Source organism: Nycticebus coucang, chromosome 12 (genome assembly GCF_027406575.1).
Source record: "Nycticebus coucang isolate mNycCou1 chromosome 12, mNycCou1.pri, whole genome shotgun sequence".
Classification (NCBI taxonomy): Eukaryota; Metazoa; Chordata; class Mammalia; order Primates; family Lorisidae; genus Nycticebus; species Nycticebus coucang.
Window position 1 is genome coordinate 78,959,798 of NC_069791.1, and position 25,889 is coordinate 78,985,686.

The 25,889-nt window shown below is 43.0% G+C and overlaps 1 protein-coding gene across 2 annotated transcripts in view; it reads left to right on the forward strand.

Annotated features, from left to right (window-relative positions):
* GALNT17 (polypeptide N-acetylgalactosaminyltransferase 17) overlaps nt 1-25,889 on the forward strand; it is a 478,729-nt gene that overhangs the window by 358,965 nt on the left and 93,875 nt on the right. The window lies entirely within an intron of this gene.

The window sequence follows — 25,889 nt, forward strand, 5'->3', positions numbered from 1 at the left end:
TAATCCAGTCAGCCAATCTATGTCTCTTCAGTGGGGAATTCAAGCCATTAACATTTATGGAGATAATTGATAAGTGTGGTAGTATTCTATTCGTCTTATTTGGTGAGAGTCCATTGCTTAGTTTTATCTTTTGCATCAGTGTGGAGGTTAGGTTCTGTCCTTTAATTTCTGAGTTCTTACTTTGCTGCTGATCCATTGTGGTGGTCAGTGTGCAGAACAGGTTGAAGTATTTCCTGTAGAGCTGGTCTTGTGGCGAATTTCCTCAATGTTTGTATATCCGTAAATGATTTGATTTCTCCATCAATTTTTGTGTCATTTTTTTTTTGTGTGTGTGGTTTTTGGCTAGGGCTAGGTTTGAACCTGCCACCTCCAGCATATGGGACCGGCGCTCTACTCCTTGAGCCACAGGCGCCACCCTTCTCCGTCAATTTTGAAGCTTAGCTTAGCAGGGTACAGAATTCTGGGCTGGAAATTGTTCTGTTTAAGTAGATTAAAGGTAGATGACCATTGTCTTCTTGCTTGGAAAGTTTCATTAGAGAAGTCTGTGGTCACTCTGATGGATTTGCCCCTGTAGGTCAACTGGCGCTTACTCCTGGCAGCTTGCAGAATCTTTTCTTTTGTCTTGACTTTGGACAGGTTCATCACAATGTGTCTTGGAGAAGCTCGGTTAGAGTTGAGGCGACCTGGGGTCCGATAGCCCTCTGAAAGCAGTGTGTCAGAATCTTTGGTGATATTTGGGAAATTTTCTTTTATAATATTCTCTAGTATGGCTTCCATGCCTCTGGGGCATTCTTCTTCCCCTTCTGGAATTCCTACAACTCGTATGTTGGAACGCTTCATAAAGTTCCATAATTCTGACAGTGAACGTTCTGCTTTCTCTCTCTTCTTTTCTGCCTCTTTTACTATCTGAGTTATCTCAAGAACTTTGTCTTCTACCTCTGAAATTCTTTCTTCTGCATGGTCTAACCTGTTGCTGATACTTTCCATTGCATCTTTAAGTTCCCTGATTGACTGTTTCATTTCTTTCAGCTCTGCTATATCCTTTTTATATTCTTCATATCGTTCATCTCTGATTTGATTCTGTTTTTGGATTTCCTTTTGGTTATTTTCCACTTTATTAGCAGTTTCCTTCATTGTTTCCATCATTTCTTTCATTGTTTTCAACATGTGTATTCTAAATTCCCTTTCTGTCATTCCTAACATTTCTTTATAGATGGAATCCTCTGCAGTAGCTACCTCATGGTCCCTTGGCGGGGTTGTTCTGGACTGGTTCTTCATGTTGCCTGGAGTTTTCTGCTGATTCTTCCTCATGAGTGATTTCTTTTATCTTTTTCCTTGCCCTAATTTTCCTTTCACTTCCTCTTGCTCTTTAAGTTCTCGTGCCTGTGGACTAAGGGTTACAGGACCAGAAGGATGAGAAGGTTGAAGAGCAAAAAAGGGATGAAAGAAAGGAGGACCGAGTGATAAGAAAAATAGAGAAAGGAGAGGGGGTGGGTAAAAGGAATATTGACAAAAAGAAGAGAGGCACTGAAAGAGGGAGACAGAGCAATATAGGTGTACAGTAGGGTACTTTGACACAACCTTAAAAAAACCCCACCTTCCGGGGGTGCCCAGTTGGGTGGTTCCCTTGAGGTCAGCAGCTCTTTGCTAACCTGATCAGACACAGTACCCCACCTCCACCAAGTAGAGAGGAAAGACAAAAATGCTATAAATCAAACCAAAACAAGCAAACAGAAAACTTTACAGGATAAAATTGGGTGAAAAACCAAATAATAGCGGTAGAAACACTAGCAAAAATGAAGTTCTAGTTATTGAAAAAGGCAGCAATGGGAAAGTATAATTAAACTAGAAAAATTGAGAAGGAAAAAGGATCTGTATGGAAAAGATTGAAATTAAAAAACAAAACAACATCAACAACATCAAAATAAAAAAAAAACAACCAAACCAAAAAAAAAAACAAAAAAAACAAAAACAAAGCAGTATGTATATGTTATTGAATATTGTCTGGGCAACACGTGGTCTTCTGGGGTATGAGATGTTAATCACAGTTCTGATACGACTGGAGGCTGCTGATTTCTCAAACCCCAGCAGGTAGACACCCTAAATCTCTCTTCAGCCCACTTAAAAGGTACTATGAACTTGTAGACTTGCTGAGCAGAAGCTTTCCCAGGAAAGTGCTTGTTGCTGGAATTACTGCTGAAGTGGCTATCCACTTACCCAGTGTGCCAAAACCGGTCTCACTCTGCCCCTGAGGGTTAGGGCTGCAAGGCGGCTCAGACCCCACCCTTAGGCTACTTGGTCGCTGGGTTACCAGCTCCCACCCGATTCTAGTTCTGCGACCCTGAGGGCGGAGCTTGCCGGGGCAGATCGCTCACAATGGCTCCCTGTGACCCACAGCCAAACACTATTAGCTCCGTCTGGCTCAGCGGCTCAGACTGGGGCCCTAGACAACAGCCAAAGTTCTCCGCACTCCCGCTCAGTCTCTCCCCAAGGCAGTTCAACTGAGTGCCAAGTCCAAAGACACCAAAACAGTTCACAGGTAAGGCCTTTCTGGTTTGCAGTCTCGCTGCTACTGAACTTACAGTTGCGGGCGGGTTTAGACGGATTGAACACACGCGACCACTTGCTGTTTTTCCACTGTTTTAGTCCTCCTCTTGGTGTCCAAAAGTCTCTCGCTGACTCCCTGTATCCTCACAGGGGTGATGATTGGCAGATCCCACCAGCCAGAGATGCCTGGAGTCCTATCTCCCCAGACTCACGGTGCCCAGATGGAAGGAAGCTGTTACTCGGCAGCCATCTTGCTCCACCTCCCCCCTTGTCCTATGCAATTTTACACAATTTGGATTGGGCACGTTGATGCCGCTTGATGTCCTTAACATGTTTTGAGTCTCCATTTTCTCTGAACCATGGTTAGATCTAGAAGGCTAATTAGACCTTTCTTTCCCCTTTTCGGAGAGAACACTTTAGATGTTGCTAGGAACTTCATATCACATGACCTCAGGAGATACAGACTGTCTGGTTATCTCGCTTTTAGTGATGTTAAGATTCAACACTAGCTTCAGGTGTCAGCCTGATTGATTCATTATAAAGTTCGCCATCAATCTTTCACCTAATTAATGGCTTTAGCAGTCACTGATGAACGTTGCCTACATCCATTATTTCATTAGGGCCTACGAAGTGGTGAATTTTAGATTGTGCGTTCATTCTGCATTTATGAGCTATAATTCTTCCCCTCCCCAGCTGTTTGAATACTCTGAAATCAAAGGCAAAGAAGTCAGGAGAGATAAATGCTTGATTCCTTTTTTTATTTGAACATTTTTAGAATAACAAATTGTGGCAACTTCCAAAGATGGCCAGTCATGTTTTCTTCTTTTTTTTTTATTCATTTTTAGCCCATTGTGTATGTGTTTTTATTAAGGCATAATTTAAAAGACTCAAATGCACAGATAGTCTTCAGCCTGATGAGTTTTGCCTTTATAATCACCTCCCAAAACGTGATAACTGAACATTCACATTGCTGAGAAGATCCTCTTTTTCCTTTTTCTTGTCTGTTCTTTCCTCTTCCTCTCCTCTCTCCCATTCCCAAACAACCACATTCTGATTTTTATCATCGTAGATAATTTCTGTCTGTTCTGGAATCCCGCATGGATGGAATCATACCTGATATACTCTGTCATCTGGTGCCCTTCAACTCACGTGGTGTTGTGGAGTTTCTTCTTGTCATTGTGTGTATCAGCGGCTCAGTCTTTGTTATTGCTGAGAAGTATTCCATCCTGTTTAAGCCTTCCTTCTGAGGGATACTTGGGTTATTTCTAACTTGGGACCCTTATGAGCATTCGTGTAAATGTCTTTTTTGGGACATATGTTTTGATTTCTCTTTGATACCTAGGAATGGAATAGCTGGAATACATAGAAGATACCTTCTAACTTTTTAAGAAAAGCAGGGATTCAAAATATACCATTTTTTACTCCCACCAATCCTGTGTAAGAGTTACAGGCATTCCTGTCTTTGGCAGTACGTAATATTGTCAGAATTTATTTTAACAAATCTAGTAGGTTCTTTTCTATTGCATGGCACACCCAAAGGACACTTTTATTTATTAGTTAATTGATTTTTATTGATACATAATGGATGTATATATTTGGGGGTTATGTGTAATCATTTAATACATTCATGTAATTTGCGAACATCAGATCAGAATAGTTGGGATATCCGCACCATAAATATTTGTCTTTTCTTTAGGCGAGAAACATTCAAATTATTCTTTTCTATTTTGAAATCTACAATAGATTATTGTAAATTATAGTCACCCTACTGATCTATCAAACATATCTTATTTCTTCTATCAAACTGTATATTTTTACTCATGAATGAATCTCTCTTCACCCCTGTCTCCTTCATCCTTTGAAGTGGCACCTAAGTGTGGTTTTAATTTGTATTTCCTTGATGACTAATGAACACTTTTACTTATGTGTATAGATAATTAGTATATCTACTCTTACCCATTTTTGCACATTGTGTTGCTTTATTTCATTATTGATTTGTAGGGGCTCATTAAACGTATTCCGGATGCTATTTTCTTTTAAAATATGTGTAGTGTGAATATCTTCCTGCAGTCTGTGGTTTGTATATTCATTTTCTTCTGTTTTCTTCTAGCAGCTTTATGATTCTTTTACATTCAGAACTATGATCCATATAGGCCCTAAAGAGAACATCTGAGAATTTCTTGAGGTAGGCAATACTTATTAGGACTGGGCACAAGAAAACTCCACTAAAAAATTAAAGAAAAAATTGATAAATTGCACTTAATCACAATTTGAATTTCAGCTCATCAAAACATCTCACTAAAAAATGAATAAGCGAGTGCATTCACAGTGCCTATGTCTGACAAAGGAATCTTACCCAGATTACATGCGAGAAATCCTGAAAGTCAGAGCAAAAAATGGCAGTAAACAAAACTAGGTGATACTAATTGTTTTAGAAAGAGGAATGTAAATGATTATTTTCTACTAGTATCTCCAATTCAAGTTCATGATTATGAATTTGTGATTCACTTCTTTTACTTTACATTTACCTTTTACTCAATGTCTTGATTTTTTGACATAATTTCTTATTTGCTTTATCCTATAATATCCATTTACAATAAATAATAGTTTTGAAATGAGAATACTAACAAGTTGACTGAATGAAGTTTAATATTTCTTCGTATTTGTTTTGCCCTTAGGATACATTCCAGTAGGAGTGTGTAATCAACACACTTTAAATTATTTGAAATCATTTTCTCTGGGCGGTTATGCCATCTCTCTGTGATTTAGAATATGAGAGTTATATGGCATTGAATTACACTCGCTGTTTCTTTTCTTTTTTACTGAGATTAAAAGTCAATTGACTAAACTCAGTTGACATATAGTGTTAGAATTTTTTAGACAGTGTTGTGTCTAAATATGCACCAAACACTCTCTTTTTTTAGGGCGATTTCTATCCAGTACCCCCTAGGCTTTCAGTACCATAATGCCCAGTAACCCATACAGCCAGAGAAGCTGCACATCGGACTTCTGCTTACCCTGGATTTGTTTTTTTGTGTAAATCTGAGTCCACCTTTGCTTTATCTAAGCTTATGTATTTGATTTGCTGGAAGCTCTAGGATGCTATTACTATAGCATTGGGGGGAAAACAGCCAAGGACTTCCAGGTATAAGGGGAAAAACAACTCTCCACCCTCCTCCCCACCAAAATTATCTTATTTATTGCCAAAGCTAAATTAAATCCTTGCATACCAGAGCTGAGACAGAAAGGAGAACGAGCCCAAATAGGGAAAAGATGGCCTCTAAAATTCTAAAAGTGGGAAGAGAATATCAAGAAGCACCTTGACTGTCATCCATTAGTGCGTGGAGGTGGCAGGGGATGAAACAGATGGCAGGAAGAGGGACAGCAGGGTGGGGGAGGTGTCACAGGCTGAGCGGCCCTTGTCCTTCACTGAGAAGCACTTTTCTACACCGCAGTTATTCCACCCAGAGTGCTTAGCATAAGAAGGCAATTTCATGGGTTCTAAATTTGACAACAGATTCACAAATGTCATTCTACGTAAAGGAGAGGAACGGAGAAGCACTTGAAACTAATACCTGTTGTTGATTGGCACTAACCTTGTGCCTTTAAGACCAGCTTGGGCAACATAGCGAGATCCTGTGTCTACAAAAAACAAAAAAGTCATCCAGGTGTGGTGATGCACAATAGGAGTCCCAGCTACTCGGGAGGCTGAGTTGGGAGGATCACTTGAGCCCAGGAGTTCGAGGTTATAGTGAGCGATGATTGTGCCACTGCATTCCAGCCTGGGTGACGAAAGCAAGACCCTGTATCTAAAGAATAAAAATAAATAAAAAATGAGAATGAAGTTCTATGAAGCTTGCTACCTATTGCTTAGAATATTTATTGGTCCACCCTCGGGATAATGGTGGCAATGCTGCTGATGGGCAGGGATGTGGTCCTATAGTCAGTGCTTAGGGTGTTCCTTGTATATAGTACACATCAAAAAACAATTCCACTTGTAGTAGATGCAATGTTCATGATCCTTTTATATAGACAGACACGCAGATGGATATCATGTTCTTACATATATTTTATGCAATACACTATCTCATATGTAGAGAACTATAGTTATGTAATAAACAAAAAATGTGTTTGAAACAGCATGAAATTGGATTTCCTCATCCATAAATTGTGTTATATTTATGTCTAAGCTATAGTTCAAGGAAGGGAACTGCAATGTTGATATTTTTGTAAATGGTGTCTAATGTATTTCTATTAAGGGGAGATTTATTTGCTGTGCTGAAATGTATTATCATAATAGCCAAGCCATTTACTCTACCCCTGGAAAATCGGGTGGTATTCTGTTTGGAATTTCACTCGCCTGCTCCTCGCCTGCCAGGTCTATTGTAAATTATCAGAGGCATCTGTGAGTTATTTTATAGGAAGCATCCATCTATTTTTACAACTCCAAAAAGTCTGTCACTCTCATTCATCTCTCTGGGAATAAAGCAATAATTTGATTCTCTATAAATGGGAACCTGAATTTACACCATCTTCTTCAGTTGGGATGTTAGCGATGTGGGTGATTTATGGCCCTGTCTTTCTGGGGCAAGGGACTGGAAGGTGACATCCTGGTGTTCTTGTTGTTGTTTTCCACTGTTTTCCTCAGTAAAAGGAGTAGGACTTAACTGTCCTGGGAACTGTTTTGTTCCCTGTCCATGTAAGCTTGTTGAACACTGAACCATAAGATACCTGTGTCCCTGCTGCTCTGGACCTAGTAGTTGGACCCTGGGCACAGTGATGTTCCCAGCCTTGCAGCCTTCACTGCAACTGCTCACATTTTCAGCGCTTCAACAGGAAATTGGTTGCACGTCTGGGGACTTCTTGGGTGTTTGTAGCCTGTCAGGCAGGCCCAGGTTATCTATCTCTGGAATCTCATTTTTTTGCCCATTGAGTTGGGCTTGTCTAAGAAATGTCAATGTTTTATTCCCTTTTCCCTTGAGAGGATGCCAAGGTGGGAGATGTCCCTTTGCCAGCTACCTGGGGACTGGGGGGAGTGGGCAATGCTGTTTATACTTAGAACTGTAGGTGCTTCCAAGGCCAGGGAAGTGGGCAGTGGAAAGAGATTAAATTATCAGTAAAATGAAGAGGTGGGAGGCAAGAACAGGAAGGAATCAGGGCTGGATTACGTAGCCAGAGAATTGAAAGCCAAGAAGACTAGAGGGAAAATGATGGACTGGCCCAAGCAATGGAGAGAGCAGGTCTGGACAAGCACCTAGGACAGGTGGGGTTGGTCTGGTGTCTAGGGCTGTCTTTCCCATGCGTGGGCTGGGAAATACCTGCAGAATAGGGCAATTCATTACTCAGTTGCAGAACACATGAAAGACTCTGGATTGATGTATGAACGTGTCTCTGATTATCTCTTGTTCTAAGTGTAGACGGTTTGTATTTGGGGCTCTCCCTAATTGGAACCGTTTGTCCTTGAACATCACTTCCTAACTCAGCAAGAAAACTACTTATAACTATGGCCTTCATTATCACAGAAGCTCTTACTTAAACCAGTTAATTTGGGATAAAAAAGGCTAAATGGAAATGTGGTCGATGGATTTGCCAATTTCGAGTCTCATCTTTGAAGCCACTATACATTGATAAGGTCAGAAAATTAAGTTTGCAACTCATCCTAGAATAAGGATACCTCATTCCTGAATATCACTGTGGTCACCTTCAAAGTACTCCCCTTGGGAAGCTGTGCACTGATGCCAGCATCTAATTCACCCTTCAAAGCAGTTTTGGAACTCTTTTCCTGGAATTGTCATCAGAGCTGTCATTGTATGAAGTCTCACAATTAAGTTTGTGAAGCTGTGCTAGAAAAAAATGCTTCGTACCTCATTGCTAAATATCACTACGGTCACTAGATGGCCAAGGGGAGTTATTTGAAGGTGACTGTAGTGATATTTAGCACTGGGGTGTGTAGCATTTTTTTCCAGCATGAGTTCAAGAACTTAATCATCTGCCTTTATACATGATGGCAGCTTCTTCCAGTGGACAGTCACAGGAAGCCTCTGCCTGCTGCACAGAAAATAAAATATCTCCCATTTCACTTTCTGATAATTAATTTCCTTCCCTTTTGAAAAGGGAAACACATTGTGCATTTGACAACTCCATAAATTTTAAAGTATTCGAGCTCAGAAATACAACTGTGTGTTTCCTTCATGTGAGAGAAATGGAAAGAATTAAAACTTCACATATTTTGAAGCTTGCATTTACACTTTTTGTCCCAACCTTTTTTGAGGCACATTCAGATTCCATTCCTCCTACAAGAACAACCATGTAGGAAATCAAAATGTTCATACTGTGGATGTAAAGGCCAAGGGAATGTGCAGATTTCAGTAAAAAGCTGTTGTTTCCTTCTTCATGCGTTTGCTCCCATTGATACCCACATGTTCTCCTTTTTCACTCACCTGGAAGATCAGCCATTTCTTAGAATGGTGATGAGTAATTGGGGCTATTTTTTTGGACGGTTATCAAGGGATGTTGTGGAGGGTCTGGGACAAGCTGGGGTGCACTGCCCAAGTCTGAGAACACCTAGGCAGTTCTGAGGCTTGCTTTGCAGGGCAGGAGGATGCTCTAAGGATGCCCAGCCTACTTGAAAAACCAGAGTGTTATGAGCGACTCCAGAAAAGCTGTTAAGACAGAAAGAGATCTATGCCCAGGCAGGAGAGGAAGAGGCAGGATTTCTTGAGAATCAGATGAAGGAGGAATCAGATGGGTAGAAGGGGGTTGTTTGATGTTCCAGTTCCGGCTAGATAACAAACAAACCAAAACTGAATGGTTTAAAATAACAGCAATCATTTTATTCTGTCTCCTGTGCCTGAAGAATTCATACAGGAAATACTGTATTATGGGTTGAATTGGGTCCCCCTCTGCCCCAACCGATGTGTTGAAGTCTTAACTCCCAGTGCCTGTGAATGTGACCTATTTGGAAATAGAGTCCTAGCAGATGTCACCAGGTTATGAGGTTACTAGCGCTGGCCCTAATCCAAGTGTGTGTGACTGGTGTCCTGATAAGAAGAGGGGAAGACACAGACACACAGGGAGGACGCCTTGTGACAACAGAGACAGAAACTGGAGTGATGTGGCCACAAGCCAAAGAATGCAGGGGATTGAGGTCACCACCAGAAGTTAGAAAGAGAACAAGGAAGGTTCCTTCCTTATAGTTTTGAGAGGGAGCTTGGCTTTACTGACACTTTGAGTTTGGACATCTCATCTCCAGAGCAACACACATCTGTCATTTTTGGCTACCCTGAAGCTTGTGATACTTCGGTACAGCAGACCTGGGACACTAATGCAGGGGGGACAGTCTGTCTGCTCCATGAGGTCTGGGGCCTCAGACAGGAAGACTTAAAAACAGGGATTGGAATCACCTAGTGTGTTTATCACCTGTCCGGCAGCTGATGCGTGGCTGCTGGATAGGTCACCTCCATGTGGTTTTCCTGGATGGGCTAATCAAGGCCCCTTTGCAGCATGGTGACTGGGTTCCAGGAGTAGGTGTCATCAAAAGAGCCAGGCAAAAATAGTATCACCCGTCATGACGTTGCCCGGGAAGTCACGTAGAGTCACAATTCAAATGCCTAGAGTTCTATCAGTTAGTAAATGTTTATTGAGCGTCTGGCACTCTGCCAGGCCTGGGTAGTCAGAGGTTCCCATGTCATTGAGATGACAGTCTGTTTGGGGAGGTCAGACATGAAGTGGCTGAACATATACAAATAGGCACTCACAAATCAGGATGCATGGTCTAAAGGAAGAGTGAGGGTCATGGGCTGGGAGTGTTGGTGGTCAGACACGATCTCTCCAGAGAGTGGCATTGTAGCATGACTTAAAGGCAGAAGGGCATGGCCAGGCAAAGAGCAGCCCAGAGTGTTTCAGACGGAGAGCAGGATGCACAGGGGCCTTCAAGTTGGGACACAAATGGGTTTGGTGAGTCTGTGACTAAGCAGAATGAACCCAGAACAGCTGACAGTGACATAGTTGGAAAGTCAGGAAGGCTCCAGATCTTGTGGGGCTTCATAGGCTACAGGAAATCTTTGTCCCAACTTTAATGAGAAATCATCAAAGGGAGAACCACACAATCCTAATTGAGCTTAGAACAGACTTGCTTGAGGGACAGCGCCTGGGAGGAGAAAGGCTGGTCCTGTGGCCTTGGGGAAGCTCCATGTTTAAGTTCTTTGCTTATTAGGCTCTTGGTACCTCCCTCTGAAGGTCAGCCTCTGTGGGTCTCCAGAGGATGACTGGATGGGCAGGGGATGCCAGACTGGGGGCTCACCAGAGCCTGGAAGCCCCACTGGCTGTGGAAGTGTGGTCTTAGCTGGAGACTAGAGGAGCCCTGAGTTCAAATTTTGTTCTGCCTTTGCACTGTTCAGGGCTGTCTGAAGAAATACCCTTCCCCTGCAGGGATCCAGCTGAAATTTCAATCTAGGCTATTTCTTCTGCCGGAGTCTGGGCCCCGAGAGGGCTCCTAGGGGTCACCTGGATGCTCTTGTCGTTGTGGGCTGGGTGATTGCTCATTGTGTGGGTGTGGGACAGGGAGTGTCCTGTGCATTGCAGAGTGTTAAGCACCATCTCTGGTCTCTACCCACCTGGCACCAGCAGGGCCTCTCCCCCAACTCAGTGTGACAACCAAAACTGTCCTCAGACACTACCCCTGGGGAAAGGGGGAAGACAAATGTGGCCTTGGTTGAGAACTACAGATTTAGACCATGCCAATGTGGTCCCGAGGGGCTAAAAACATTGGTTCTTGGGGGGCAAAAAATTGTAGGTATTCCAGTGGTTGTAGTCCTTCAAAGAGCAGAGTGCCTGAACACAGCCATAGCATAGCCAGGGTAGTAAAAGTTCAGGGGAGAGGAAGGCAATTCGGAACAATAAGCCTAAAAAGTCTCTTTGGGAGGTGGGGGTTTGATAATAAGAAACAAGGTTGAGAAACACAATTTACACCAAGAAAGAGCCAGGTTTTCCTAGAGGACAGGAAGAGAAACACAATTTACACCAAGAAAGAGCCAGGTTTTCCTAGAGGACAGGAAGCTGGAAGTTGAAATGTGGAACCAGAGGGCACATTGGGAAGTGCTGGGACCAGCACTAGCAAAGGAAGGAAACTAGCAAAGCCAAGAGGGACCAGGGACTCCGGGTCATGGTAACAGCTATCAGGAATCACTCGCCATGTGTCGGGCACTGTGCCTAGTGCTCACAGCAACAAGGTACTATAGGGAAACTGAGGCATGTACACATTAAGTAATTGGCAGAGCTGTAATAAGAAGCCAACGTCTAGCCAACGTGTGCCATGCCAGTGTGCTTGGGGCTCACCGCGTGCCTGGAGAGTGGGGCCTGAAAGGGGTAATTTGGGAGCATGAATCAGTAGAGAGGAGGGAATCTGAGAGCAAGGAGAGAGCAGGGCTGGGAAGAGAGCAGGATGTGATTAGGAAAAAAACAGAAAATTGAGCAGTTACACAAGACAGAGGCGGGGGGTTGAGAGCCAGGCAAGCATAGAATGAATCCGCCTCAGAATTTTGGTGAAGTCTCTAATATGACCTCCATCCCTGTGGCTGCAGATGGGACAAAGAGGGCTTGGCTGGGCAGCTGCAGGTGGATTCTTTCTGGCTGACCCATGAAAGACAGGCTTTTGCCACACCCTATCCCACGTAGGAAGTAAATCTCTACTCTTCCTGACTTCCCTGTCACCTGGACTAGAGTGCTGTGACATCAGTTGCGCTCACAGCGATCTCAAACTCGGGCTCAAGTGCAACTCGTGCCTGAGCCTCCTGAGTAGCTGGGACTACAGGCACCCCCCCGCCCACAACACCTGGCTAGTTTTTCTATTTTTAGTAGAGATGAGGTCTCGCTCTTGCTCAGGCTGGTCTTGAGCTGCTAAGCTCAAGGGATCCTCATGATCCTCCCACCTCGGCCTCCCGGGAGTGCCAGGATTACAGGCCTGGGCCCTGACATCTTTCTTGTCCTAAACTCAGGATCTTTTCAGGAAGGAGTTTTGTGAGCACCCCTAATTTTAAAAAAAATACAGAGTATTTCTCACTCAAGCTACATATCTACAAAAAGCATAAGGCTATTTTATGCCATTGGAAGCAAATACTTCTCACAGACCAGAACTTTTAGCTCTTTGTAACCTCAGTCTGTGCTGGGCTTTAGGTGCCAGTCTCAAGGGCCCATTGCTGGAGGGGCAGCTTCTACCCCCAGCATACACGCACAAACAGATTGACTCTCCTTCACTCACCAGTGGGAACCTGGGGAGGAGATGAAAGTTGCACCTTTGATGTTTTGGCTTTAAAAAAGTGCCTCTAATGTGTAATAATTGGAGCATTTCAAATGAGGAATGGAATTATGATAATTGATTCTACGTGTTGCTGTCTCTGAGATGGTTCTTGCACACAGATTAGGTTTTGCTTCTGCCTGTGTCTCTCTGTGGCTATTGGGAGTACCTGGGGCCTGGAGCAATGGGGCAGGGGCAGTGCCAGATTCTTCTCAGTCTGCCAGATTAATTGTCCAGCCCTGTTGGGAGGCACCTGAAAGTCTGTAGTATAAACAGTGAAATATCTGTGTGAGCTCCCCTCCAGAGATAAGATGCACACCACCGGCTGGGCACAGTGGCTCACACCTGTAATCTCAGCCCTCTGGGAGGCCGAGGGAGGCAAGAGACCAGCCTGAGCAAGAGTGAGCTCCCATCTCTAAAAATAGCCAGGCATCATGGTGAACACTTGTAGTCCCAGCTAACTGGGAGGCTGAGGTAAGAGGATTGCTTGAGTCCAAGAGTTTGAGGTTGCTGTGAGCTATGATGCCGTGGCACTCAACTATGGGTGACAAAATGAGATTCTGTCTCATAAATAAATAATAAATAGCAACCACAGGGATGCTGAGACCACGGGAAACAGTGTCTTTCATGGCTCGCATAAACCAAATACGGTGCTAAGTGCTCGTTGCCTTATTTCATTCTTAGAGCTGCAGTGAGCTTCTAGTATTATTACTATTATTATTACTACTACTACTACTATTATTGGCCCTACACAGGCAAGGAAGCTGAGTCACGGTCCTCGCAAATGGAGGAGCCAGGTTTTGAACTCAAGTAGTGTGACTCCAGAAGTTTAATTAAGCACCACACAATACTGCCCTCTAAGTCAATTCCCTTTAGATTTACTATATGTTCTGCTGGCTCTTCTCCAGGGGTGCTGGTTCTGTTCACTGGATCTCTGTAGTACCAGTTCAAGTGCATTTCTGCTCAACAATCCTTCAGATGACCAACCACAGTGGGGTTACCCTCAGCATCCATTCCCCCTTTGTGAAGTCCTCTCTCTTGTAGGGTAAACAACCTAGTTCCTCACTGGTCCTGTAATTTAATGCTTTAAGCCTCCTGTGTCCAGAGCTTTGTCCTCTTCTGTTGCCTAGGAAAGAACATGGCCTTTCATATAGGGCCAAAAGCAGGGAAGGGGCAAGGGGTGTGTCCTGTCCTTTATTCTATGCTTAGGTAAGAGTGATGGTGGTCCCAGGGAAGAGATAATATGAGCAGAGAAAGAGAGATGATTTGGCCGAAGGTCCTATGATGCTGTGGACGCAGAGGCAGTCATTATACCTGTTTACCCAACAAAGAAATGTTTTAGGGAAGACCCTTCAGAAACAATCAGTGAAGCTATATTGAGAAGATCTAATTCAGAGTTACCTTGAACCTGTCCACATTCTTCACCCTCAAACTTGGCTCACTCTTGAATGCTATGTATTTAAAGTTAAGGAAAATCTGAAATGGTGCCAACGTTTTGTTTATTCATTCTCTCACTCATTTATTCAATATTTACAGAGCAAAAAAGCATATGCTAGGTTTCTAGCAGACTACTAGGTTCTGGGGGATAGAAAGGTAAAGAAGTTGTAAGTTCTGTTCTCAAAGAATAAAAGACAGGATGGCTTGGATGGGTTGGTGCCTGTTGCTCAGTGGTTACGGCGCCAGCCTCATACACTGGGGCTGGCAGGTTGGAGCCTGGCCTGGGCCTGCTAAACAATGACAAGTACAATAAGAAAAAAAAAAAAAGTAGCCGGGCGCCTTTTGTGGCGGGCGCCTATAGTCCCAGCTCCTCGGGAGGTTGAGGCAAGAGAATCGCTTAAGCCCAAGAGTTTGAGGTTGCTGTGAGCTGTGATGCCATAGCAGTCTACTGAGAGCGATAAAGTGAGACTGTCTCAAATAAATAAATAAATAAATAAATAAATGAGAGGAAATCCATAGTTATAATAAGGCATGATGAGTTTAGTAACATAGATGTGCCCATCAGGGATAACCTGGGTTATAGAAAGGACTCCAGGACCCACGGGGTTCAGAATCACTTCTGACTGTGCCTGAAAGACAGGGAGGAGTGAAACAGAGGAAAGAGAGATCATTAGGCCTAAGGGAAACTTGTCAAGATCAAGGACAGCCGCCTAGTGAACGTCACAGTGGACAAGGCTTACGGTCCTGAATGTTTGTGGACTGCAACTAATTAGAGTGCGCTCCTCCCTGTGTCCCCACCCTGTTCTGAATATGTCACCAGTGAGGAACATAAAGGAGCCTCTCCAGCTCTTAGCAGGGATATCTTTTTGTGAAATTGTCCTACCCATATCTTTCTCCTATTACTGAGAGATGTCCAGTTTGTAATGACCTGTGATAGCATCTGGTCTTATCTCACGGCAGGAACAGTACATTCCATCCTCCCATCTGTTAAAGTTCTCACTTACAGTATCCGAGTAGTCTGACTATAAAGTCACCCAGAAAGTCACTGTACATAGGAGAAATGGGAAATTGTAGCTAAATGTACCTTTACTTACAAAATATTCATTATGAGTTTTTTTCATAGAGGTGGTACATGTAGAGAATATTTTGTTAATGCTTTATAATATTTTATAATGAATGTTTTGTAAATAAAGGTACATTTAGCTTGGCCCTGAACTCTGAATTGCTTAACACAAAAAAGTGGTGATTCATGCATGTTAAGTCCAGTAAGAGTTGAATGACTCTCCAGGGCAGTTCCCTTCCAAGTGGTTACTCAAGGATCCAATCTGCTTGCCATTTGCATGACACAAGGTGCCCATATTTTGTTTTCTCCTGGAAAATCCTGATTTACTCCTGTGAACTGGCATAATTATTACAAGAGCCTCTTTTACTCTCAAAAATGTGCATGTGAGTGCATAAATTACATAGTCATCTGATCATTTCACCATCTGGACCTGGCTCTCGGGTCACTGCAGCAGGGAAATGAGAATAGAGACTCATGTGCCTGTTTTGTTCAGAAATGCTTTGGCCCAGGGGTGATGCTTATTAGTTCCACTCCCACTCATTGGAGTCACAGGGCTCCAGCTTCCAACAGGGTGGGCAGGATACGGGGCATCACATGGCTAAGCGAGCAGTAAATATCACCGTCACAATGATCTTACTAAAAACCAAATAAAAGGAAAAGTGTCATACTAATACATGCAGTATCAAAATAATAAAGTTGCCAAGAAGAGTCATGTTATTTTCAATTCTGCTATCATAATTGAAAAGTACACCTGAATGCACCCTTGTTTCCTGCACTCTCTGGCTAGGTCCATAGCAGACACCATCTCTCTCTCTCTTTTTTTTGGCCACAGCAATATTGTCATTGGGCATCCTTTATTCTTCCTGATCAAAGCCATCAGACATGCTTCACCTAAGTCTTCTCACCCAGGGTCTGCATCACAGCCTTGATTTCTATACTAAAGGATGGGCCTGTTTCCCTAGCATCGGTTCATTTATTCTGAATCGTTTGTCTAGACTTGCCTGCAGAGGTTCTGGATTCAGAATGAGTGAGCATTTGAGGGGAAGTCAGATCCCAGTAGGCCTGAAAGGAAGGATGGGGTCATCAATGTTCCTTTGTGAATAGTGAGAGCTTGGAGAAGTCAGGAAAGGACTAGCCACTGTGCAGAGGAAGTGTAATACAAAGAATCAGGTGAATTAGAGTGGCCACAGAAAGTAGGAGTTCTTACTTCACCATTGCTAACACATAGCAGGCTGAGAAAGAGAGAGAAAGAAATTGTATAGCTGATATGGAAAATACAACCAGGCTTAACCAACAAACATTTATTCTTCAATTATATGATGATTAACACATGTAATTTATAAAAGCATATATTTTTAGAACTTCAGTTCTTCCCCAAAGGAGAATATCATTTATTTTCAACTGTGTCCATTGATCAGTCACCAAAAAAATGATTATATGAAGTCTGACAATTAAGTTCAAGAACTCATCCATGGTAAGTGCTACATACCTCATTCCTAAATATCACTATGGTCACCTTTGAAGTGCTCCCCTTGGGAAGCTATGCACTGATGCCAGCACCTAGTCTAACCTTCAAAGCAATTTTGGAACTCTATTTCTGGAATGGCCATCAGAGCTGTCATTATATTATGATGTCCTGAATGTCATCAAAATGTCTTTCTTTCAGTGTTTCCTTTATCTTCAGGTAAATAAAAAAGTCATTGGGAGCCAGATCAGGTGAATAGAGAGTGTGTTTCAATATAGTATTTGTTTATTGACTAAAAACTCCCTCACAGAGTGTGCCATGTGAGCTGGCGCACTGTTGTGATGCAAGAAAATCTTATTGGCTAAGATTTTCAGTTAATATTTTCCTGTTTCTCTATAGGTGTTTTTTTTATTTGGTCTGCTGTGTTTCTCACAGTGACATTTTCCCTCCCCTCAGAAAAAAGTTTAATCCATTTGTATACTGCAGTTTTCTTCATGGCATTATCCCCATAAACGGGGACAAGCACGTCCCTGGTTTCATTTCCACTCTTGCCAAGTTTAATAAGAAATTTATGAATGTTTGTTTGTTGCTCACATTCAACTCTGACATTCTTGTGACAACACACAAAACCACGCAACAGGAATAATGAACACCACTCAGTGAGAAAGTACCACACATTGACATGAACACAGATTTGAGACACTTATATACTAACGTTATAAAAGCTTTCCGAATTGTTTGTATAGTGCTGCCAATGCAAGCACATGGTGGCAAGTTCACAAACTTGTCAGACCTTGTATATTAAGATGAAAATTTTTCATAAATTTTTTTTTATTTTTATTTTTTTGAAACAGAGCCTCAAGCTGTTGCCCTGGGTAGAGTGCTGTGGCATCACAGCTCACAGCAACCTCCAACTCCTAGGCTCAAGAGATTCTCCTGCCTCCGCCTCCCAAGTAGCTGGGACTACAGGTGCCCGCCACAAAGCCCAGCTATTTTTTGGTTGTAGCTGTCATTGTTGTTTGGCAGGCCAGGGCTGGATTTGAACCCGCCAGCTCAGGTGTATGTGGCTGGTGCCTTAGCTGCTTGAGCCACAGGCACCAAGCCCCATTTTCATAGATCTTAAAGTACAGAAACTATACTGACATTGTTCTCTGATAACAATATAACAAAACCTAAATATATGATACAGGATTGAATAAAAATCCCCTAATGGAAAGATGTCTTAGACATTTAAAAATGTTGCTAAGTACAAGACTCTTGGACAAAGGGGGAAAAACCCAAGAAAACCCTAACAGGCTACTAAAAAAATAATACAAGCAGGACGGCTCCTGTGGCTCAAAGGAGAGGGTGCTGGCCCCATATGCCAGAGGTGGTGGGTTCAAACCTAGCCCCAGCCAAAACTGCAATAAATAAATAAATAAATAATACAAGTGAAAACAGTGCTTATCAGAACCCAAGGAATGTTGCCAAAGTAACGGCCAAAGTAATCATTTTTCAACGGACAGCTTTCAATGTAGTCGTTATGATCACGTAGGGTTCTGGGGAAATGAGGAGTATGGGGTCAGACAATTAAGTTTGTGAACTTGTTCTAGAAAAAGTGCTACGTATCTCATTGCTGAATATCACAATGGTCACCCTTGAAGTACTCCCCTTGGGAAGCTATGCACCTAGTCCACCCTTCAAAGCAATTTTGGAACTCTTTTCAGGAGTGGCCATCAGAGCTGTCATCATACAAGGTCTGACAATTAAGTCTCAAAACTCATTCTAGAAAAAGTGCTACATACTTCATTGCTGAATATAACTACAGTCACCAGATGGCCAAGGAGAATACTCTGAAGGTGACCATAGTGATACTCAGCAGTGAGATATGTAGCACCTTTTCTATGATGAGTAATCGTCAGACCTTGTATTCAATCTGAGACAAAAACCCCTTGGCCAGTGGCCACATGGCCTCTAAGCCTTTATTTTATCTTTGTCTCCACCCTCTTCCTTTCTTTCCACATTCCATTTGCCCACAGGTTCCCTTTGAGCACTCCTCCTATCTCCTAGAAACACCTGTTCCCTACTCCAATGTCTACTCTTGCTGACACCATTATTCTCCATTCCCCTTACTTCACCCCCCCAATCTCTTAGTGAGCAGAGAGAGGCTGCTTGTTTCCACATGAGAAATACTTGCTATACCCTCTGCTGTCAGAGTGAAATCTGCCCTTGGGGTGGGCACTCCAGGGAAGTTCCTCTGTGGACCCCCAGCCTACACACTTGATTTCAAGACCCAGCCCAGGTGGCAGCTGATCTCTGCTGATCTCAGCTGATCTCTGAGTTTAAGTCCTCATTCACTGCAGCCCGGTACTCTCCCTCCACTCTTATTGATTGGACATTGTGATACCATAGATACAAACTTTCTCCCAATAGTTTATATGCTTCTTTGCCATATGCCACTGCCTTCAGGAATCTCTTTGCTCCTCATCTTCCTCACTGCACCCCTGCATAATGCCTGGAGCACAGAAATACAAGGTAAATGTTTGCCAGATGACAAAGAATCTGGCTCAGGGCCTAGAGCAATGATAGACTCAAAAAAGTATGCACTCACTGGTTGGCATTCACACATTAAACTCTTAGGAAAAGGGAGAAGTTAGATATAATCCAGTGCCAGGGAAGGGCTGAAGGAATTTAGGAAAAGAGGAAGATCATGATGTGGAACAACCTCAGATGCCCTGATGCTGTTGGCTTTGCAGATGGAAAACACAGCAACAGTAAATGGACTTGTGGCCTGGGAGTTCTAGAAGGAAGAATTTTATGAACTGAAATGGGAAGGAAAGGAGAGAGAGGGGAGAGTGTGGGAGGCACCTTAGCTGGAGGGAAGACGCCCCAGTGAGGAGCAAAGGAGATGAGTTTGCATGATTCACACACCTACCACCCAGCCCTGGGTGCTAATGCCCCGCTCCTAGCTGAAGCAGTCAACATTACTCAGGCCAACATAGGTTTCTTTGTTTCCAGAAACCTTCCACAATTTGTATTAACAATGGACTTTGAGTTCAAATAGAATGTTCCCACCAGTGCAGAAGATTTTACTCACTGTTTACAAACTTAGACGTAGAGAGTAAAGGAATTTGAGGTCAGACTTCAGTTAGTGTGAGTGGGAGAAACAGGGAATTTTCCTGAATGGTTCGGATTTTTCCTTCCATGAATTTTTATCTCACATTGCATTGCAGCCAAATCTAACATGACCACATCCCCCCTCTAAAGAGCTGTGTGCATGGAAATAGCCCTTTAAACACTCACGATTAGTCACTTTACGTTGTGCATAATTCCTCTGCCTGCATTTCAGCATGGACAGCTGACCTCTTGCTCCGTGCCCCCTTCATGCACAGGGTCAAAATTAGTTAAATCAAAAGAACATGTTGAAAAGAGACTGTGTTTAGCAAGCCATTGTGCCGATACTCTGATTAAGCATAAGCTTTTTAGCATACCGTGCAAATGAACCGTGCTGTTGTATTAATAAGCCATAAATTCTAAATAATTGCTGATAGAATGAGAACCTGAAGGGATGGGTTCCTTTCCTGAATACTGATTATTCTCAGTAACAAAAGGCAAGAGAACCCATTTCTGCAATTGTTTCCCATTGGAAAGGAAAGAACATTTGACCTGTCATGTTGATGGAAAACACTAAAAATTTCCCTGGAGATTTCTTTTGTTCCTTTTCATCTGAGCTTCTGGTTTATGCACATACTTACAGACGTAACCAGGGCAAGGTGAGAGCTCTCTGCTCCAGCCAGTCGGTTTTCACCCTGTTTGCCAATCCTCATCAATGACAAGCATTTGCTAGACAGAGAATGGAAATTCTGCTCTCCGAACCAGCTGAGTTCCCAGGTACAAACAGCTTTCACTGGGAGTCACAGCTCACAGGTGTCAATGGCCAGTCTCTCATCCATCCTCAGACTCCGAAAGGCATTTCCCATGCTGATGCTGGAGGGCCAGCTCTGAATCCAAGCCAACACTGGTTGTTGGTTCCAATTAAAAAGCAATTGCATTCCCAGCAGTTCAAGGCTGCAGCCAAAAATACAGCATGTTCAAAAAAGCATTATCTTTTTTGAGAGGCAGTCACTCCACCAAGGGATAGATGCTGCAAGGGAGAGCTAATGATGGTACATTTGCATGTGGTAACAATTTAAAAGTTCCAAGAAGAAACCAAAAGTAGATGATTTACTTTGGGCTTATTTGTAGATGGCAATGAGGCTTTTCTGTTGGTCTTTTTTCTTTCTTTTTCCCCAACATTAAGCAGCCCATTTATTAGAGAACAAACAGGAATTGACCTTTTGTCAGACAGCAAGGAAATAGAGCAGTCACATTAAGGAAATCAAAGGTGAGAATGCCAAAGGGTCAGTGTTAACCAGCCCTGGGAAGCCAGTCATTCTGCAGACGCTAAAGCCAAATCAGCATCCGTCTTTCCTGGAGTAGACTGTGCTTTCAGAGAGAAGCTGTAAGCGCAGGGAGCTGGAAGGGACATTCCAGATCATAATGGGTCAAGTATGTCTATCTGGGTATTTTTAGTAAACCTCCTTCTATCTTTATAGGCTCCAGAAGACATAATTTCGGAAAAATCAGGTAAAAAATCATAACACTGAAACTCAAGAACCCTGATTTGTTTCAGGTCTGGCTTACTCACTATAAAACCTATGACTGGCTAAATTTAATCCTAATAGTCTAGGATGAAACCATTCAACCTGTCACCCAATACATAGTATTTAACAAGAAACAAACAAACAAAAAGAGTTCTTAATCCCCAAGTTTCTGTGATCAGATTAAGTTGGATCAACCTAAATTTTTCTTCTGTAGAGAGCCAAGAAGTCATGCATGGTTTACAGGTTGAGTATCCCAAATCCAAAATGTTCTGAAATCTAAAATTTTTTGAGTGCCAAGATGATGCTCAAAGGAAATGCTCATTGGAACATTTTGGGATTGAGATTTCTAGAATAGGGATACTCAACTGGTTAAGTATAATGCAAATATTCCTAACTCCAGAAAAATCTGAAACACTTCTGGTTCTGGTCATTTCAGATAACAGATGTTTAGCCTGTCACTTCCAACCTCACATTGCTAGTTTTCCTTAAGGCGGAGATGGATTACAGCTTCCTGCCAAGACAGCCTGTAGACCAATGTGACTGGCAAAACCCTTCAGCACCACCGTGCTGGTTCTTGGTGGGGATGGGCAGAACCCTGACAGGGGGATGGTATGACCAGCATCCCAGCAGGTAGCTGGGTCAAGCCCTGAACAGCAGGTTTTACAAGTTTATAAAGGCAAAAACCATAAAGTAGGGAGGGGCAGCAGACATAGCAGGGGCTTTAGGGAGGGGTAGCAGACATAGGGGCTTTTCCAGATAAGAAGAACTCTGGTTCATTACTCATCTGTCTTAAGACAAGATCAGCAGTTAAACATTTGCTTAGCTTTTTTCTTTCAGAACCAGTTACCGGTTATCTGCTTCAGCTCGGGGCTATTTCCTAGGACAGTTACAAAAGGTCACATTCTTATGGTAGGGGGCGAGGGGTGCTGCTACATATCTGCTCACCCCCCCCCCCCTTTTTGGATTTGGTAGTACTTTCCTTCAGTTTGGTGCATAGCTTCCCAAAGGGAACAGTTCAAAGGTGACCCTAGTGTATTCAGCAATGAGGTGCATACTACATATGTAGCACTTTTTCTACAATGTGTTTGCAAACTTCATTGTCTGACATCGTATAAACTGGCCAGCCTCCTTCCTGGTAATAACATGCACTCCCTATACCACCACTGCGCCCCTTTCTAGCCACCAGATCTCTCCTCTGGAACCCCCCCCCTCCAGTCTCCCAAGACCTGTGTAAACTTTTCTGCCCGCTCTTCCCCTTCTCATCTTCCTTCTGTCCCCTGTTATCCCCTCTTTCTCCTGAGGGAATCTGTCTTTAGTTCAAGAACTAGCCAAAGAGTAGCTGACTTAATTTAATAATACCTTGCTTTCTCCTTCTCTGTTAATTTAAAGATGTCCTACTCTTGAACTTTTCGGTATACAGTTAGAGGTTGGAGGTAAAATACCCAGGTTTCCCATGGAAAAGAGGATGTGCCCCCTTTAAGAGTAAGCACCCCCACATATGGGTAGCACATCCTGTGTCCACCACTGTCCATGGCATATCCTCCCTCCTCAGCAGTCTCTGGGCCTCCACGCAGGGGTGCTTTTTATGCGTGAGTCATTATAAAATTGTGAGATATTCAAAAATCAAGAAACATAAAATCCTCCCAGATGGAAACAAATGAAGCTCTCCCAGCAAGTTGAACCTTGGAAGGGTGAATCAGAAAAGACACTGTCAACTATGTTTCTTAGAAGTGAAATAATGGACTATAACACAGTCTATCTCAAAACTTTCATAGTGACCCACCTAATGCGTGGGGATAACTGGACTCAGACTCAAGGGCAGACTTGGAGACCCTTTCACAGATGCTCCATAGACTGTTGAGTCATAGTTGTCCCTACGGGGAAGGAGGGCTAGCTGACACTGTGCCCAGTAGACCCTGTTCTTCCACCTTATTCGAGGCATAGAATGCACCCACAGGTTGGGCACTTAAAAGGCACATTTAGCCAAAATATTCTTCTGGAGAGTAGATCAGGGTGGTTGCTTCTACCAGACAAGAACACCACCAGCTCTGGAGCCATTTCTGCCTAGGGGCACCTGCGTGGACCCTGGGCCCAGGGCTCAGTTGTATTCTGTATCATTCATCATTATGAATGAGATTCCCGAAGAGAAAGTGAAGTTCCATCTCTTCCCCCTTGGCCCTAAATTAGCCGGAAGTGGAAGGTGACAGAGGTCCCTTCACTTTGCTTTCAGTGTAATATGGAGGGGGATGTGAGCTTTTCAACTTTCTTCGTTCATCAATACACAATTTCTGAAAGTTTTCTGAGACCATTATTCTCACCCAGAGATAATTTTGAAATAAGATGGAATTAACAGAAAAAGGCACCAGACCTTTTTGACAGAAAAGAAATAATTGTCAGAAGCATAAAGCCTTCTCAATGTCACATTTCTGCTGACCTCTTCAGATATTCTGGTTGTCATTTTTTTCTGGTATCAGCAAGCATTTCCTTTCCCCTTTGGATAAATATGAGGGTTTTTCTGATTCTCAATTCACATGGGCTTGCAAATTCAGATCACACTGAGGACCAAATTACAGCCTTTAGGACAATGGCCTTTGTCTAGTTGCTAATGGGGAATTTAGTAAATAGCCCAAGAGACAGGATATGGGTCAGAGATTTCACTGGGTTGCATTTTTTGAAAACTCAGTTAATTATAGGCTTAAGTCATATATTCAAATGCAGATATGAGAAATACAGCATCGCAGTATTTTAATTGGATCCTTAGGTAAAAAGAGTTTTAGCGAAGTGTTAATTCAGTCTGAGCAATTCTGCTGGGAATGTGCTTCCTTTTTTCTGAGCTCCTTTCATTTTCTCTTCCTTGTCTTACCTCAGTGCTCTTGTGGCTCCCTGAATGTCTCTGTTTCTTCTCAGTGTACCTGAAATACTCATAATTGCTTCATTAGCTCCCTTCGATGTCAGATGGCAAGCCCCCCAAGAAGAGAGTCTCTGTCTATTTCATTCATCAGCGTATCTCCTGACCAACCTAGCCCAGCACCTGGCATGTCATTGGTGTTCACAAAACTTTGGAAGGAAGGAAATGAGGAAAGGAGAGAGGGTGGGGGTGGGGGATAATGGATACAAATAATTATTTTTTTCTTCTATTTTCAACAACTGTGATAAGACTATAATATCCTAGGACAGAAATAAAACTTGTGGTTAAAGGGTTCCCTTTCCCCTCTTCCAGGTGGGCCACACACTGTCACTAGGAAAGGGCTCTTGTCCTTTTTTCTTAGAAGTTAAGTATTTTTCCTTTGATCATGGTCCCCAGGGCTCAATAATTTTTCAGCTGTTAACAAGAAAAAGAGAATGTCATTCCTGGGTGGATAGCAGAGCACCTGTTTGTTTTCACCCCTTGGAGGCCAGGCAGACTCATGCTCCTTTGCTATGAGGGCTTTTCTCACTTCTTGGTATTTGGAGTGGTGGCCCCCACAGCAAAGGAACCTAGTGGCAGGACCACATGCTGCACAGCTGTGGAGCACACCACCCAGGGGAATGGGGACCCAGCACAGAATCTACATGAACTTATTCCCTAGGATGTGCCAGCTGGTGGTCCTGCTGTTGGACAGGCACAGGGCCTGGTCTCTGGGCCAACACTGTGAGATTGCCCTGTTGTATTAATCAGATCGTTCCAGGTATTCTTTTCCTGGGGCTTTCCTAGCATAAATGATGAGAGCATCGGCTGAAATGGTGCCGGGCACCATGGAAGCCCTCAGTGAGAGGAAGCTCTTATTACTGCTCTCAGGGCTACTTCCTCCTGTGGGAGTGCTGGGGAAACGTGAGCCTTGGTTTCCACAGAGAGTGCACACAGGAGCATATGGCCTGCCCCTTCCCTCTCTTTCACAACTCCACTGTCTCCATCTTCCTGTCTCTGAACACCAGGCAGTGGCAAAAGGAAGGACAAAAACTCAGCTTACTTGAAGACTCAAAATACGGATCTATAGTGGACCAATGTGTCCCCAAAACCAAGGCTCCAAGACACAGTGAGGGCAGGCTGTATAAGGAAGGGTAACCCTGAGGCCTGCCTGCTTCTGGGGCTCTGGGTGATCAGTGGCCTCTCTCCTTTCCATTAGAGGCTGAGGTAAATTCAATCTGGTCTTAAAAGAAATCAAACGCAAGAAAGAAATTGCATAAAGGAAATTGAAGAAAAATGGTGGTTTCGTCAGTAAGCTTCATTCATTGTGCTAGAGCCCAGCTTGCTGGCGTTAGCACCCCTTGACAATCTTTAAATATGATGGAAGACCCCATAGAGTTTTTGTTTAGGTGTGTCTTACCAATCTTTTTTTTTATTATATTAAAAATTAAAATGGAAAACTTTAAAAATATTTATTTGTTAAATCATTCAAAAGCAACAATGATAAACCTATTTTTAGTTAACATAAAATAATACATTTTTGTGATAAATCACCTTATTTAAAAAAAAAAATT